Source organism: Oryzias latipes, chromosome 20, assembly GCF_053564925.1.
Source record: "Oryzias latipes strain Hd-rR chromosome 20, Olatipes_Hd-rR_3.1".
NCBI lineage: Eukaryota > Metazoa > Chordata > Actinopteri > Beloniformes > Adrianichthyidae > Oryzias > Oryzias latipes.
This window is the reverse complement of record NC_136256.1, coordinates 29054288-29069290: the sequence shown is the minus strand read 5'-3', so window position 1 is coordinate 29069290 and position 15003 is coordinate 29054288. Positions and strand designations below refer to the sequence as shown.

The following is a 15003-nucleotide window of genomic DNA, read 5'->3' as shown; positions in this document are numbered from 1 at the left end:
CCACATTTACTGTTGGAGGAGTCAAACTTGGAGCAACATTTGGATAAAGAAGGTTTTCACTTAAACTGGTCTGGTTAGCTTTTTGGTGGATTTCATCTAAGCTTCTCTGTTCTCATATCCAGTCAATGCTTCAGATGCAATGTTCACAATCGTTTGTCTTTTTATTCAGCTTGATGTCCCACTGACGCACAAAAACAGAAGAATATGTCCTTTAGTTTCCATTGATGTTCATTCATGAAGCCAACGGAAATGACTGGAATTTATTCTTTCCTGATTGCTGTCAGGGTTGGATTCAGATCAAGAAAAACAGAGAAATGTGTCTGTTTTTACCAGAAGCAGCCTTCAGGAAGAAAACACAGACTGATGTGTGTTATGTGTTGACTAATTTACTAGATTCAACTAAACAAGTATGTTTGGCTTCTGTGGTTCATAAAGTAAGAGAAATGATACATTTTGTTATTGGGTTTGTCTGTATGCAGGCTTTGAGTTATTGAGGGCGGGGCTGGAAAGGGATGGGGGGTGGCACCGTCTGGTGTTTCGCCTAGGGCGTCAAACTAGCTGAATCAGCTGATTCTGTGTTGCAGAGAAACGTGAAAAGTTGCACAGTTGTGTAACATTTTTTGTTTGCGACACACTTTTCAGTTGATTCATGTTGATCGCATTACCAGTCTTAGATTTACAGAGCGTGTGTTATTTAGGGATTTAGGGACCTCCCTGGTGTTAAAGGGTTAGTACTTTGGTGCTGTTGATGGTGATCCGATAATATGGTGTCAAAATAGCGCCTAAAGAATTGCGCATCAAAACAGTAAAACCGCGCATCAAAACCCCAAATCTGTGAATCAAAATGCATAAATTGAGAACCAAAACCCACAATTTGCAACCAAAAGCTATAACCCAAAGCACAATCCTATTTCTCAGCTGGCGATTTGTTTTCTCGCCATTCTGAAATCCTGTTTTTGAGTTGCAGTTTTATTTTGAAATTGTCTTTTTGAGTTGCGCTTTTATTTTTTGAGTTGCGCTTTTATTTTTTGCGGTTTTGATTCTAAAACCTGTCGACACGTAAAAACAGCGACATGTCAGTCAAGGGGAGGAGAGGCGGGACATCCCTCATATCCAGAAGCTCATTGGCTGCCGAATAACACCGAGTCTTACGTCAACAGACCAGTTTAGAATGTGCCGGTAAGTTTTCATATCTTTTACTATATTAAACGATCAAACTTGTACTTTATGTAACCAGAGGACGCCAGCACAGTCAGATGAGGAGCTCCACCAGTAGCTGCTAGTGAAAAAAGATGTTAGAAAGTAAGATGTTGCGTGACAAACTATCAGCATTGTTCACCCGTGTTAGCATGCTAGCTAGCTCAATGCTAGCGGGATTTCCAGCTCTTTTCATGACTTTTATGGATTAAACAAAGTCGTTTCTTACCACAGTGTCAAGATCGGTCATGTAAAGCTGGGAATAATTGCCCGTGAATTGTCACTAGGGTTAATCAAAGATTTTTTTCAAGAAGTACAGTCATGTATAGGTTTCTCAATATATCTTTAGGGATTACAGATGGATTGAACAACAAAGCAACATATTGCTGCAAGAAAGCGACACCTTTCCTACTTTGGGATCAAGTTAATCCCTATTTAAAAAAATAAAATAAAAGTCAAATTATGATTCAGAAACACAATTTTTATTTGAGGTACCAGAGCAAATTTCCCACGGGTGGGATCAATAAAGTTTTTCTGATTCTGAACTGTATTCCAAAACCATTTTATTCTCAACCTTAAAGATTGCAGGTTAATACAGGAAGTTAACTCTCACAATATGCAGCTACTGAGTATCATTTAAGGTGTATATGTGTGTGTGTGTGTGTGTGTGTGTATATATATATATATATATATATATATATATATATATATATATATATATATATATATATATATATATATATATATATATAATATTCTCATTTTAACTTTCTTAAATACATTTTTCTTTGTGTGCAGGATGCTGTGGATATTGGACGACAGACTAACTTAAACCAGGCAGAGCAGGAAACTGTTGGAGTTGTTGTTCCCTCTGTGGCTTGTCCTGTCTCCTCTCAGACCTGTTCAACCCTTGTGGGACATCAGAAAACCATGGCCAAGACATTAACATATATGTACTGATCTATGCATGTCATCTCAGCAGGATGTAACAAAAACTAACAATGTGAACAGATCTCATCTGCCTTACAAAATACTGCCCCCCTTAAGAAAATAAATGGCTAATAATCACCACTGGTATTTTGTAAAGCTTCATTTTTTAATGTTTGACCATTAAATGTGTTTTGTACAAAAGACTGATGGTGTTGCAAATATCTTTGAAACACAGAGTCAAGTGTATCAGATTCTGTGAAAATCTTAACCACAATACAGAGAAATTAAAATAACTGTTTTTAATACTCCTCAAAAGACTTGAGGTGGAAAAGTCACTGTTTTTGTGCAGGCACTGAGAAATAGGAAGCAGACAGTGTGCCTGGGCATGTTGTCAATACAATCATGGTCAAAATGGACAACTATGTTAAATGCTTCTCTTTCAGTTAACAGGAGATGTCTGTGAGCCAGCTGGACAGCCTTTGCATCACACTGGGACGTCTTTGGGGCCTGCATCTGGAAAGAAACAAAAACAGCATAGTCAATTAACCAAAAAAAGAAGAGAAAAATTAAGATTAAAATTGTTTTCATTACCTTAAAGAAGTTGTAGACATCCACGTCGTAGCTGCCTCAGTATTCCTGCCTTTTTTGTTATGGCATGCATAACAACGGCCCTTATAGAAAACAACAGACATACAGGAATAGTCCATTTTAAAACCAGCAACTAATTAAAAATATACAAATAATTCTATTGATGATTAATACTGGAATAATTTTAAGGGGAATAAAGCCTGTTTTTGCTGGTCTGCTACAATTTACTCTGCTCTGATTCACTCATAACGGACTTCTGCCAGTCTGCATAGTGCAGACGCATACATTTTGTAAACATGGCACAGCAATATTGTTGCTCTGTTCAATAATTCCCTCTGTCTGTAAACCCTGAAAAATATTGAGAAACATTATACGTTATAACATATTTGATTAATCCTAGTGACAATCCACGGGCAATTATTCCCAGCTTTACATGACCGATCCTGACACTGTGGTAAAAAATCTACTTTGTTTAATCCATAAAAATCATGAAAAGAGCTGGAAACCCCGCTAGCATTGATTGAGCTAGCTAGCATGCTAACACAGGAGAACAATGGTGGTAGTTTGTCATGCAACATCTAACTTTCTAACATCTTTTTTCACTAGCAGCTACTGGTGGAGCTCCTCATCTGACTGTGCTGGCGTCCTCTGGTTAAATAAAGTACAAGTTTGATCGTTTAATATAGTAAAAGATATGAAAAACATGAAAAACTTACCGGCACATTCTAAACTGGTCTGTTGACGTAAGACTCGGTGTTATTCGGCAGCCAATGAGCTTCTGGATATGAGGGATGTCCCGCCTCCCCTCCCCTTGACTGACATGTCGCTGTTTTTACGTGTCGACAGGTTTTAGAATCAAAACCGCAAAAAATAAAAGCGCAACTCAAAAAATAAAAGCGCAACTCAAAAAGACAATTTCAAAATAAAACTGCAACTCAAAAACAGGATTTCAGAATGGCGAGAAAACAAATCGCCAGCTGAGAAATAGGATTGTGCTTTGGGTTATAGCTTTTGGTTGCAAATTGTGGGTTTTGGTTCTCAATTTATGCATTTTGATTCACAGATTTGGGGTTTTGATGCGCGGTTTTACTGTTTTGATGCGCAATTCTTTAGGCGCTATTTTGACACCATACGATAAAGCAAAATCAAGGTGGGAATGGGGAGGAGCCTCTGCCGGTCCAACCCAGGACTTTAGGTTTCACTTGACGCTCCGTGCAGGAGGAGAACCGACCGGACGCTGAAATGCAGCTTTGTGTGAATTTATCTACACTCTTTGGTCCTGATTTGGTTTTAACTCTGTGAGAGCAGCAGCAGCTTCTTCACACATTAGTGTGGTGGCAAATCGGGGTCTCTGAGGGGGTTTTAGACAGGGACGGATGTTAGGATACTGTTAATTGTTCAAACAGTTCTGGAACTGAGGAAGCCGTAACAAATCGGACTCTCCAGCTTTTGAATGTTTGCTCCTCTAATCTTCCAGACTGAATCATTTCCACACCATGCAGATATTTCTGTCAGTGACAAAGAGTAAAACAAACATCAAGAATGTTTGACAGCAAAGTGCTTTTGTGAGTCAGCCTGAACATTGATCTGTGATGGAGATTGGGGTCTTCTAAAAGAAACGATAGATGCTGCACTCTGCTACTTACCAAAGTAAACAGCTTTTATGAGCGCGGTGAGAACAGCAGCCATAAAAATCCTCCCACCTTTCACTTCACAACACACACAGCCGCAGAAATCTGAGCCAATTTTCATTTACCTGCAACTCAAACTTGTGCTGCTTCTGTTCTGAATGGATGTTGGCATGAATGCTTCCCAGCTGACCTATTATAATGGGTGAGAGTCATAGAAAGTGAGAAAGATGGAGGGGGTGGAGAGAAAGAAATGGGTCGACTGCGTTCTCTGCAGGTTCTCTGTTGGGCAGACACAAGAGCAGCGATGTGACTAATGCTGTAAATGTGCTGGCGTGCTTTCAATACGGGCTGCCTGAGCAAGCCGAGCCTGTCGGTGGCTGGCTGGCTGTCTCCTCACCTACGCATCTTGGAGATTTATTGTGAGAAGCAATTTAAAACTTTTGCTCTTTCTTTTTCTATTTCTAGTCAAGGGTAAAAGAAATCATGTGAGACAGTTGTAAACATGCAGGTCAGGTTCTTCACAGGTATCAGACAGTGTATAGGCACGGCCCTGGTTTATCGGTGTTAAACATTACCATCAGACATCTTTTTGAGGACTTTTTTCTTTCTCTTAAAGGAGACCACCTCCAGTTTATGAGTTAGTCACAACTGTCCCAAAGGGTGGATACACCCCCAAAAAAATGGGCAAAGTTAGTATGACCACACCAAATATCGAGGTGGTAGACCGCATGCTGCAGGCGACAGGTCATAGTGAACACTTGTACAACGTGTAAGGCTAAAGTAGGTGAGATGCAGGCGCGTCAGACAGGTTTTTTTATTTTTTCAACCCCCCAAAATACTGTAGACTGTACAAGTAGCCTGTTTAGTGCTGCCTGACAGTTAGAAATTAGAGTATAGTTTTTGTGGACAGCCTACGGGTGATTACGTTCACGTGCACACCCCGTGCGTAAGGCATTTGCACCACGAGTGTGAGGTAGGGACAGTGACAACACGATCACCTGTACGTTATAAGTGACTTGAGCTGGTCGTGCAAACCTCAAGACGCACCTGTGCTCCCCTTAAGATGCAGCCACTCCTCTCTACGATCCTCCACAGATCCGGACTTCCCAAAAACCCACAGAACCTGTACAGGACAACCCCCGTTGTCCCGGGTGCATGAGACTAAGGATAAACACTGAACACTCCAGACTTTATTTTGTTCTCTGTGAAGTTGTAGCAAGTTTAAACACAAACCACCGCTTTGTCCACTGTTACTTATTACTTATGCTTATTTACAGTCATGTATATGACTGTAAACTTATTTAAAATATTTATTGTTTTACATTATAATAAAAAACAAATGAAAACCACAACATTAGATTCTTGAACAACTAAGTTTGTATTCCTCACCTCCAGAGGTTTTTAATCAGGTGCTGCTGTTCATTCTCCTTTGATAAAGTTGTCATCAGAGGAAACCAGCGCCAAAGTGGATCAAATCAGGACTAAACTGATACGGCGGCTAAAATGCACAGAAAGAATTGAAGGATTGCCCTATGTGGGGCACTACCGTTCAGAGGAAGTGACTCAAAGGAACTTTTGGATATCTCAAAAACTGGATGTTGAAGAAAACAAGAACATCAAAAAACTGGTTTCAAAGTCATCAAGTGAGACAATCTGACAACACTTTTAACCAAAATACAATTTCCAGCAAATACTTTCACCCCAGACTTGGCTTTTGGGGGAGTTTTAAGGTGGTAAATTGGGGTTTAGTTTATTGAAGGCTATTGTAGAAAAAAAAAATACACAATGAAGTGTGCATCCATCACTGAAATGTCCTTCGGCACTTTCTTATTAGAACCTGTCTGGTGGTCTGGGCTCGTTATTACATCATCATAATGGTGTCATCATTGAACTTCATCACAGTAATTGCTGCAATTTGTCACAGGCAGGTAGAAATGCCTCTGAGCAGCATGTCTGCATTCAAGCTGCAAAAGGGAATAAAAAAACAGGTTTTATTCTAAAGAATGTTAAACATTTTGAATGGAAATATTAATCAATACCTTAATTTCTTTTATCCATATGGTGAAAAAAAGAGTCTAATCTCCAAATTGGAAAATCAAACACAGATTTTTTTTTTTTATTAGCGGATTCTAATAAACTGTTCATTTAGACGTCCTGCAGAGATGTTAAGATTCCACTCTGAGATTCTGGTTTCCCACTGAGTCCATCTGAAATATTCAACCATGTTTCCAACAGAGGTTTCTGCTGGAAACCTCTGTTGGAAGTACAGTCACACTTCCCTTTTAGATTTTCTCTTTTAATAAATATATTTTTTAAATTCCTAAAATGCTTCAAACTCTGTCATGTCAGCAGTAAATGTTAGATCAACAGCTGTCGACTGTTTCAGAAATGACCTGAACTCTTTTGGGTCAAGTCCAACCCAAACAGTCAGCTGAGGGTTGTCAGGACAACGTATGATTTTGTGACGAGGTTAAGGAAGGAGACGTCAGGAGATGTCCCCTCAGTGCCCTACCCGCCAATTTTAACTGCACCCCCTTTGTACACACATCCTTCCCCCCTCAAAATATACATTCCAACATAAACACACACACATGCACACACACACCCTCACTGACACACACGCACACACCCATTTCACAAGGAAGGTGGGACCTTGGACCATCTGTCCCCTACCCCATCCCTGGTAGGGCGTGCTGGACCCTTGGCAACGGCGGCAGTGTCCCCCGGGTGCCGGTTTCCTGGGCCCGGCGGTGCTCTCTCCACGCGGGGAGGGGGATCCCTGAGCTTTCTGGCAAGGCCAGAAGCCGGGGATCATATCACACCTGAGCCGGGGTGTCTGTGTCCCTGTGGGGTGGGTTCTGGTCCTTGCCACCGGGTGCTGGGCCTCGTCAAACTTCCAACTGTGGCCGAGCCTGGTCGGGCCATGTCTACAACAACCCTGGTGGGCCCCCTTCTCTCTGGGGTGCCCCCTTCCTGGGCAGGGGCGGCTGGCCCCTGTCTTGCACCTTTCTGGACCAACCGTGGGCCTAGTGGATGGCTGCCTGGAGCGTGAAGCGGGTCTCCCTTGGGGGGTCCTGGCTCGTGCCTGGGGTTGGGGCGGGGGGATGCCCAGAACCCTTGGGTGGTGATGGAGTGCTCGTCTGGGGCTGTGGGCACCCGTATCGGGTGAGGCCCGGCGTTGGGCCCTGCTGGCGCTGCGGAGGGGCTGCTCTCATGGTTGGGCTGGGGCGGCGCTCTCTTTCCCCCCATGCCTCCCTGCTCTCTGGCTCTGGGGGCCTGGTGGCGGTCCTGCTGGCCCTGGCCTGGGTGGCGGGCGTGGTCACCCAGGGGGCGGTTGTTCTCTGCCTGCTGCCGCGTGGCGTTGGGGGCTTCGTGCTGCAGAGGCTGCTGCGGTGGGGGTCTTGGTGTGGGGGTGGCTGGTCACTCCCCCTCCTTCTTTCACATTCCTCCATCCATTTTAGAAGAACATAAATATTTACCTGAGCACAGGTGTTAGCTCACCTTTGCACTAATAGTTTGCGTGATCGAATGAAATATCTCACACTAGTTGGCTTGAAGGCATGAGTATGCGTGTGTGAACACTATCTGTATTGTGTTCATGTTGACATGTGGACACTTTTGCAGCTAACAGGTGTGTTTATAACATTTGAGTGTGTGTGGATAGGCCCTGCCCCTTTGAGATTTGTATTCTATCTGTACCTTACCGTAATGATAAACATCCAGTAGCTTGTTGCTTTATGCTGCTTCATGGTTTTACCTCTCCCCCCTCCTATGATCACCCTCCTACCCCCCCCCCTCTCTAACATCCCTCTCTCTTCTTCCCTCTTTTCCTTTTCCGTCCGGTCCAACACAGAAGTTTTCAAAACAATTAAAATGAATAAAGTTTTGCCTCGATTCCAAAAGGGGTTTATTCAGACATACCTCTGGTTTGTCAGAAGATTATTAACCCCTGTTGTTAAAGTAAAATATGTCCAACACAAGAGGCCTTCAGTTCTCATCTGTCTGCCTAGCTGTTGGACAGGACAAGTTAAAAAATAAAAAATAAGGAAGGAGAAGTGTGTGTCGACCGAGTGTGGGTGGGGGGCTCTGCTTCTGCTCTTTCCCTCGTTTGTTCTGCTTTGCCTGTTCTTCTGGGGTTCCTTCTTTTTAAGATTCTGCACTTTTTCGTGCCATCATAAATAACTGGATAGGGGGGGGGGCAACTGCTGCTTCTTTTTCTGGATTTTCTTTACCACTGATAGTGAGAGACACCAAAATCTAGCCTTTTTTATGTATTTTTTAAGCACATTGGAACCAATATGCTGGAACTGTAGATGCTCTCAAAGTTCCACAAATGATCTACAGACGTGGCAGAAAAAAACAATGTCTTTTTTTTCTTCTAGTTTTTTCTTTTTACTTGTTCTGTCCAAGAACTGAGCAAACAGATGAGAGCTGAAGGCCTTTTGTGTTGGACACGTTTTACTATCACAATAAGAGGTTATGAATATTTGGATAACCAGACTGTAAATTTGTATGAACCCCGTTTTTTTTTTTTCCATTATATTTTATGTGTTACATTTTGTGGTTTCATTATATATACATATGTGTGAGTGTGTGTGTGTGGTGTGTGTGTGTGGGGGGTGGGGGGGTCAAAGAAAAATAGATAAAGAGGGAGGGGGAGAAACTGTGAAACATTTATGCTAGATCTGCAGAAAGGCATATATGACATCCAAACGTAAATTTCTGACACTGAGATAAGAGGAACACATCTGTCCATCAATCCACTGTGGGTTATGGGGAGGGAGGCAGACAGGGAGCAGTGTGCCAGTGTGCACGTGCACATGGGGGTGGAGATACATGCATGCTGCTAAAGTGAACCATGTGATCATAAGGGGAACCAGATCATCCCCAGCCAGACCAGGGGTGAGGGGGAGACCCGGGGACCAGGAGCATCCCAAGCGACGGGACCCATGCAGCCCGAGCGGGGGGGGTGGGGCGCCCACCCAACCAGCCAGGTGCAGAGCCCAGCATCAGGACCCCCAGGCCACAGGACAAGCGCGCTCTGCCCTACCAGGCGGCAGCCATTGGGGCTGGACACCGAGACGGAGGCCAAGGACGAGGCCCGGGCCCAGAGGACCCAGGAGCCCCCACCAACACAGGCCAACCCTGGCGCCCGACCCAAGCAGGCCAGAGATCACGACGCAACCACAGCTCCACCCCTACCTACACTACACTAGCCTCCCTCACCCAACACATCCCTCAACCCCTCCTCCCTTAACCCCCCCCCTGCCCTTCCCACTCTGCAAAAGGGAGGGTGAGCCCAAGCGGGTACTGGCAAGGTAGCCCCCAGGCCTGTCCCCACCCATGCACTCTCTCACACACACACACATTCTTCTGGTTGCCCCCCATCCCTCGTCGCTAAACAGTAACCCCCTTCAGCCCCCCCCCCCCCCCCCCCCCCCCCCCCAAGCACCGCAGGCCCGGCCACCGCTACAGTTAACAGGGTCCCCACACGCCTGGCTGCCCAGAGAGGACCAGGCGGGTGAAGACCGGCCGCCCCTCCCCAATCCCATCTGTGTATTATGGTGTGGGGGGTGTGGGGGTGCAGTGTGTGCGCTGCAAGTAAAATGGGATTCATATTAAATGAATGATGCATTTCAGTTTTACTCTTCCGGGAGGTTTGGCGTTCTCATTGGCTTCAATTCATGATGCAGGAGTGTCGCTTTCCTGGTTATTAGAGTCGTTGACCAAAGAGTAAACGGAGGAAGCAACAAATGTCACCGAGGGACCAACGTCCTCTAAAAACAAATCCACAGTGACAGGATGCTGTGAAGTGTGCAGGGAGAGGGGGGGCTCAATGTACTCAAAAGTCCATTCAGAGTTTGCCCCCTGTCACCAAAAACACTTTTGTGCTCTCAAAGAAGAATTAATAATGAATGTTATTGGACAGAAAACCATCCAAAACGCAGCTCAAGGGAATTAAATGCAAGTTACTTTCACTGCTTCTATAAAAACAAGGTTTCTGTGAAATCAGAGAAGAGATGCATTAACCTATAAATGAAAAACAATCCTAGGCTACAACATGTAATAAAGAATCTGATGCTATTTCAATACATGGTGGGTCTTTATAAAGTTATATCTCAGATAAAAGTATTTTTTATGGCTTTTTGTATTTAGATGTAAAACTGTAAAAGAAAAAAAAGTTAGGAATGCATTAAATGAGAAACAAAAAGCAAAATCCTGCATAATCCTAACCCAACCAAAGAGACAGCCTAAAGCAGAGACATGGGCGCATGAATGACAGAATGTATAGAAAAGATCTACAGGCAACACTTGAAATAAAGCGGATGAATGGAGGAGCATCTGTGATGGTTCCACTGAAAAACCAGACCTAAATGCTTTATGAACACAACTTCACCACAAAGACGGAGCAACAAGAAAAGCAATCATCGTTACATTTAAACCAAAAGACAAACGGGGAATCATTTCATTTCATCCAAGACTAAATCAGAATAATCTCTTCAATGTTCTGTCTTTAATGTTTGGAGAACCTTTTTTCCTGCACTTTGACTTGGGCACACTGGAGTCTGGAAGCAGGAAGATGCTAAAACTCGCATCGTCTGCACAACTGTAAGAGCCAAAAGTCCTAACCTTTGGGTCAAAAATTAAGAAAAGAAGAGTGGGATCGCAAAATATCTGTTATGCTAATTTTACATTCATCGTAAAACACTGACAAAAAAGATGAAAAGATTAATGTAAAATTAAAAACAAAACATTTTTGTAAGAGTTAAAAGTTACTAGATTTATGTGATTTTTAGCTCAATTGTTCAAATTAATTTTGTACGAGTTGCGGTGGAGATATTGATTAAAATAAATCGTACATTTGACCTGATATTTTTACATACATATTTCTTAATTGTGAAAGTTAGTCCAAAAATGCCCGACTGTTTTCTTATGATGTACTTGTTGATAAAATCATTGATGCTAACATGATATTTTTAGAATTTGGTCATTTTTCTTCCCCCATCCTTTCAACTGTTGTTATTCCTGAAATTCCTGGATTATTTACTGACATTTATGGACCAATAGAAGTGCTAACTGATCATATCGTTGGAAATCCCTATACATTTATTTTTTTAACAGTCTACTCTTTTCTTTTTCTTTTTTACTGTTTGGCTTATATGTTGAATTTTTATCCCAAGGAAATGGTTCAGGTTTACATGAAATCTGTGAATTTATGATTGTGACTGTTTAGCAGCCTGATGGTGTATTGTGTAAAGAAGCTCTGTGTGTGTGGGTGTGTGTGTGTGTGTGTGCGTGTGTGTGTGAGCACGCACCTGTCTTTGCATGTTCACTTTCTGGAATCATCGTGTGGGATCTTAAAGTGCTTTTGTTGTGGTGGTTTTGCTTAATAGAGCCTTTTTGGTCTGCTGTGTGATGGGACTAGACAGGGAAAGTCCTGTATTAATTAAAAAAGCAATACCCCTGCCAGAGGGGGCTTTGGTGTATAAGGATCCAGAACCAAGAGCTTTAAGAAGTCATTTTCTAAGGATAAATTTGAAATGATGATAAACACCTCAAAGCTGCAGAGATGCAAACCGCTCAAACTTTGCTTTCGGGTCGCAATAACTCCGTTTACGTTTGATCACACGCAGACGTTCTGCCCTTTAGTCAAATCATGAGTTAGTTTCTTTTATTTGTTCCGTAGACTACTTTACATGGAGACTAACTAAATGTCATTTTATGAAATTCTATCTATTTTAACAAATATTCTGAAGTATTTTTTACGGAAACACAGGACAAGCTAATACTTTCAATACTTTTTCAATATCTTCCTTTTGCAAATTGATAAATAATTAAATTTGAACATGTGTGTTTTCTAAATGTATCTTATTGACTTTGATGATAAATTCCAGACAAAGCATCTCCATCAGTGCCATCCCTGCCGACCACCATCACCAACTGCCTGAAGGAGATAAAGTATGAGCCAGAACTTCCATTGTGCTCCACCTCAGGTCCAATCGTCCTCCATGAGTCTGTCCAGAACAGAACAGTGGCCAACCTTGGGGGTTCTCTGGACTCTCAACCAACAAATGAACAGCACATCAATCATGTGCAAGTGTCAGAGATGCTGGTTGTGGTCAAAGCTGGCTGTGCAGAAGACGCCTGACCCAGGCGATCAGCAGCAGGGAGAGATCGGAAAAAAAAGTGGAACTGGAATATGACGCTTTTGATGGTATTTTTGACCATACAAGTTATTGTTTCTCCATCTCCAAAACGACTAGAGCTGCAGTTTGTGATGTGGAAAGGTTTGGTTTGGTTTGTCCAGACTCTGTCACTGTCATGGTCGTCTCGTTGAGAATCCTGTCAAAGCCTCTCAAAGCTTTAATGAAGGGGCCAGCAGGGATTGGATGAGGGCAAACACAGTCCCACCCAAAAGACTCAGTCTGCAGAACATCAGTGCTCATGCATCCTCTGGATTACCCCAAAACTATCCAAACTCAGAAAAACTCCAGTCTTTGTTTCACATTTCAAGTGTAAGGGATGTGAAAATCAGTACAAAGTATTGTTTATTAAAGAAAAAAAATCTGAATAGTAGAACTTTGACTTGAAACACATGAATTCGCTTTTTCTTACAAATCTCTCATATTTTTTAGTTTCCATTTTTATGTAATTATTCGGATAGTCGAGTGAAAGCTCCACTCTCTTCATCTTCAAAGCTTCTCCACCAACAGCAAAATTTCAAGTCCATTAGCCTTGGAGGTATACTTCAATTAAATTAGGCACACTTGAGCCCCCTGCTGTGGAGGGGGGGCTGGAGAGGCAGCTGAGAGCGTGGGCGAGGCGGCCGTTGGCCAACCTCCAGACCCCTCGCTGCTCCACTAATGGCCCCGCCAGCCACCTTGCCGTCACCATCCCGTAAAGGAAAAAGACCCCCAGGGAGAATCGGCCGGCTAATAAGACGAAGATGTGGGGGAAAATTAACCAGGAGGAGGGAAAGGGGGTCTGACAGCGCATCAAAAATAAATGTCTTCTGAAGAACTAATGTGTTTGTTCATAAGAGAGCACATTAGGCTGAGCATGCTGCATGCAGGCAGGCGGCTGTGACACGCCCCAGGATTACAACGCTGCAGAGCATTTGTGGATCCACTGTGTTTTATTCAAAAACTAGGCTGACTGGATGATTGATGCAAACTTAAAAAAGCAGCAAAAAAGTGGGTTTCTATTGTTTCTTTGAAATGTCTTCACTTTGTCGTGTTTTGTTACTGGACCTTTAGTCACTCGTCCCACTCTGATCATCCTTTGATCTATTTTTAAAACCTTTTTAGTAGTTTTTTTTTTAAGGATGATTCTATCACTTTTTTTTTTTTTTTTTTTTTTTTTAACTTGTCCTGTCCAACAGCTAGGCAAACAGATGAGAGCTGAGGGCCTCTTGTGTTGGACATATTTTATTTTAACAAGAGGGGTTATTCATCTTCAGACAAACCAAAGGTATGTCTGAATAAACCCCTTTTGTAATTGAGGCCAAAATTTATTAATTTCAATCATGTTTGAAAATCTTTGGTGTTGGACCGGACGGAAAAGGAAAGAGGGGAAGAAGAGAGAGGGACGTTAGAGAGAGGGGGGGGTAGGAGGGTGATAATAGGAGGGGAAGGGGGGTAAGACCATGAAGCAGCATAGAGCAGACAGGTTTACTGGTTGTTTATCGTTACGGTACGGTTCAAATGTAGTACAAAAAGGGCGGGGCCTGTTCACACACACTCAAATATTATCAACACACCTGCTAGCCGCAAAAATGTCCACATGTCAACATGCACACAAAACAGATAGTGTTCACGAACGCATACCTATGCCTTTAAACCAACTAGTGTGAAATCTTTCATTCATTCAATCATGCAAACTATTAGTGCAAAGGTGAGCTAACACCTGTGCTCAGGTGAGTGTTTATGTTCTTCTAAAATGGATGGTGGAATGTGAAAAGAAGGAGGAGGAGCGCCCAGCCACCCCCACACCCATACCCCCGCCGCAGCAGCAGCGGCAGCCGGAATTCCCCCAACGCCACACGGGAACAGGCAGGGAACAACCGCCCCCCGGGCGACCAAGACCGCCACCCAGGCCAGGGCCAGCAGGACCGCCGCGAGGCCCCCAGAGCCAGAGAGCAGGGAGGCGCAGAGGGAAAGAGAGCGCCGCCCCAGCCCAGCCAGGAAAGCAGCCCCCCGCCGCGCCGGAAGAGCCCAACGCAGGGCCCCACCGGAGAGGGACGCCCACAGCCCCAGACGAGCACCCCACCACCACCCAGGAGTTCCGGGCATCCCCCCGCCCCGACCCCAGGTACGAGCCAGGACCCCCCAAGGGAGACCCGCTCCGCACTCCAGGCAGCCACCCACCCGGCCCACGGTTGGTCCAGGTAGGAGCAAGGCAGGGGCCCGCCGCCCCCGCCCAGGAGGGGGGAACCCCGGGGAAAAAAGGGCGGCCCACAAGGGATGTTATAAATATGGCCCGACCAGGCTCGGCCATGTTGGAAGTTTGGCGGGGCCCAGCGCCCAGGGGCAAGGACCAGGACCCACCCCCCAGGGACACAAACACCCCCGGCTCAGGTGTAATATGAACCCCCCCACCGTGCGGAGAGAGCACCGCCGGGCCCAGGGAGCCGGCACCCAAGGGACACGGCCGCCAT

The 15003-nt window shown here is 44.1% G+C and overlaps 3 long non-coding RNA genes across 3 annotated transcripts in view; 2 read left to right on the top strand and 1 right to left on the bottom strand.

Moving 5' to 3' along the window:
- The window catches only part of LOC144988474 (uncharacterized), a 47311-nt gene that overhangs the window by 19525 nt on the left and 12783 nt on the right, over positions 1-15003 (top strand). The gene's annotated exons all lie outside the window — the stretch shown is intronic.
- LOC144988365 (uncharacterized) lies at positions 802-2270 on the top strand. Its single transcript, XR_013652251.1, has 2 exons — positions 802-1179; positions 1996-2270. It is a non-coding gene; the product is annotated as an uncharacterized LOC144988365 (long non-coding RNA).
- LOC110015429 (uncharacterized) lies at positions 2378-3818 on the bottom strand. Its single transcript, XR_002872411.2, has 3 exons — positions 3432-3818; positions 2719-2798; positions 2378-2640 (listed from the first exon to the last, which is right to left on the bottom strand). It is a non-coding gene; the product is annotated as an uncharacterized LOC110015429 (long non-coding RNA).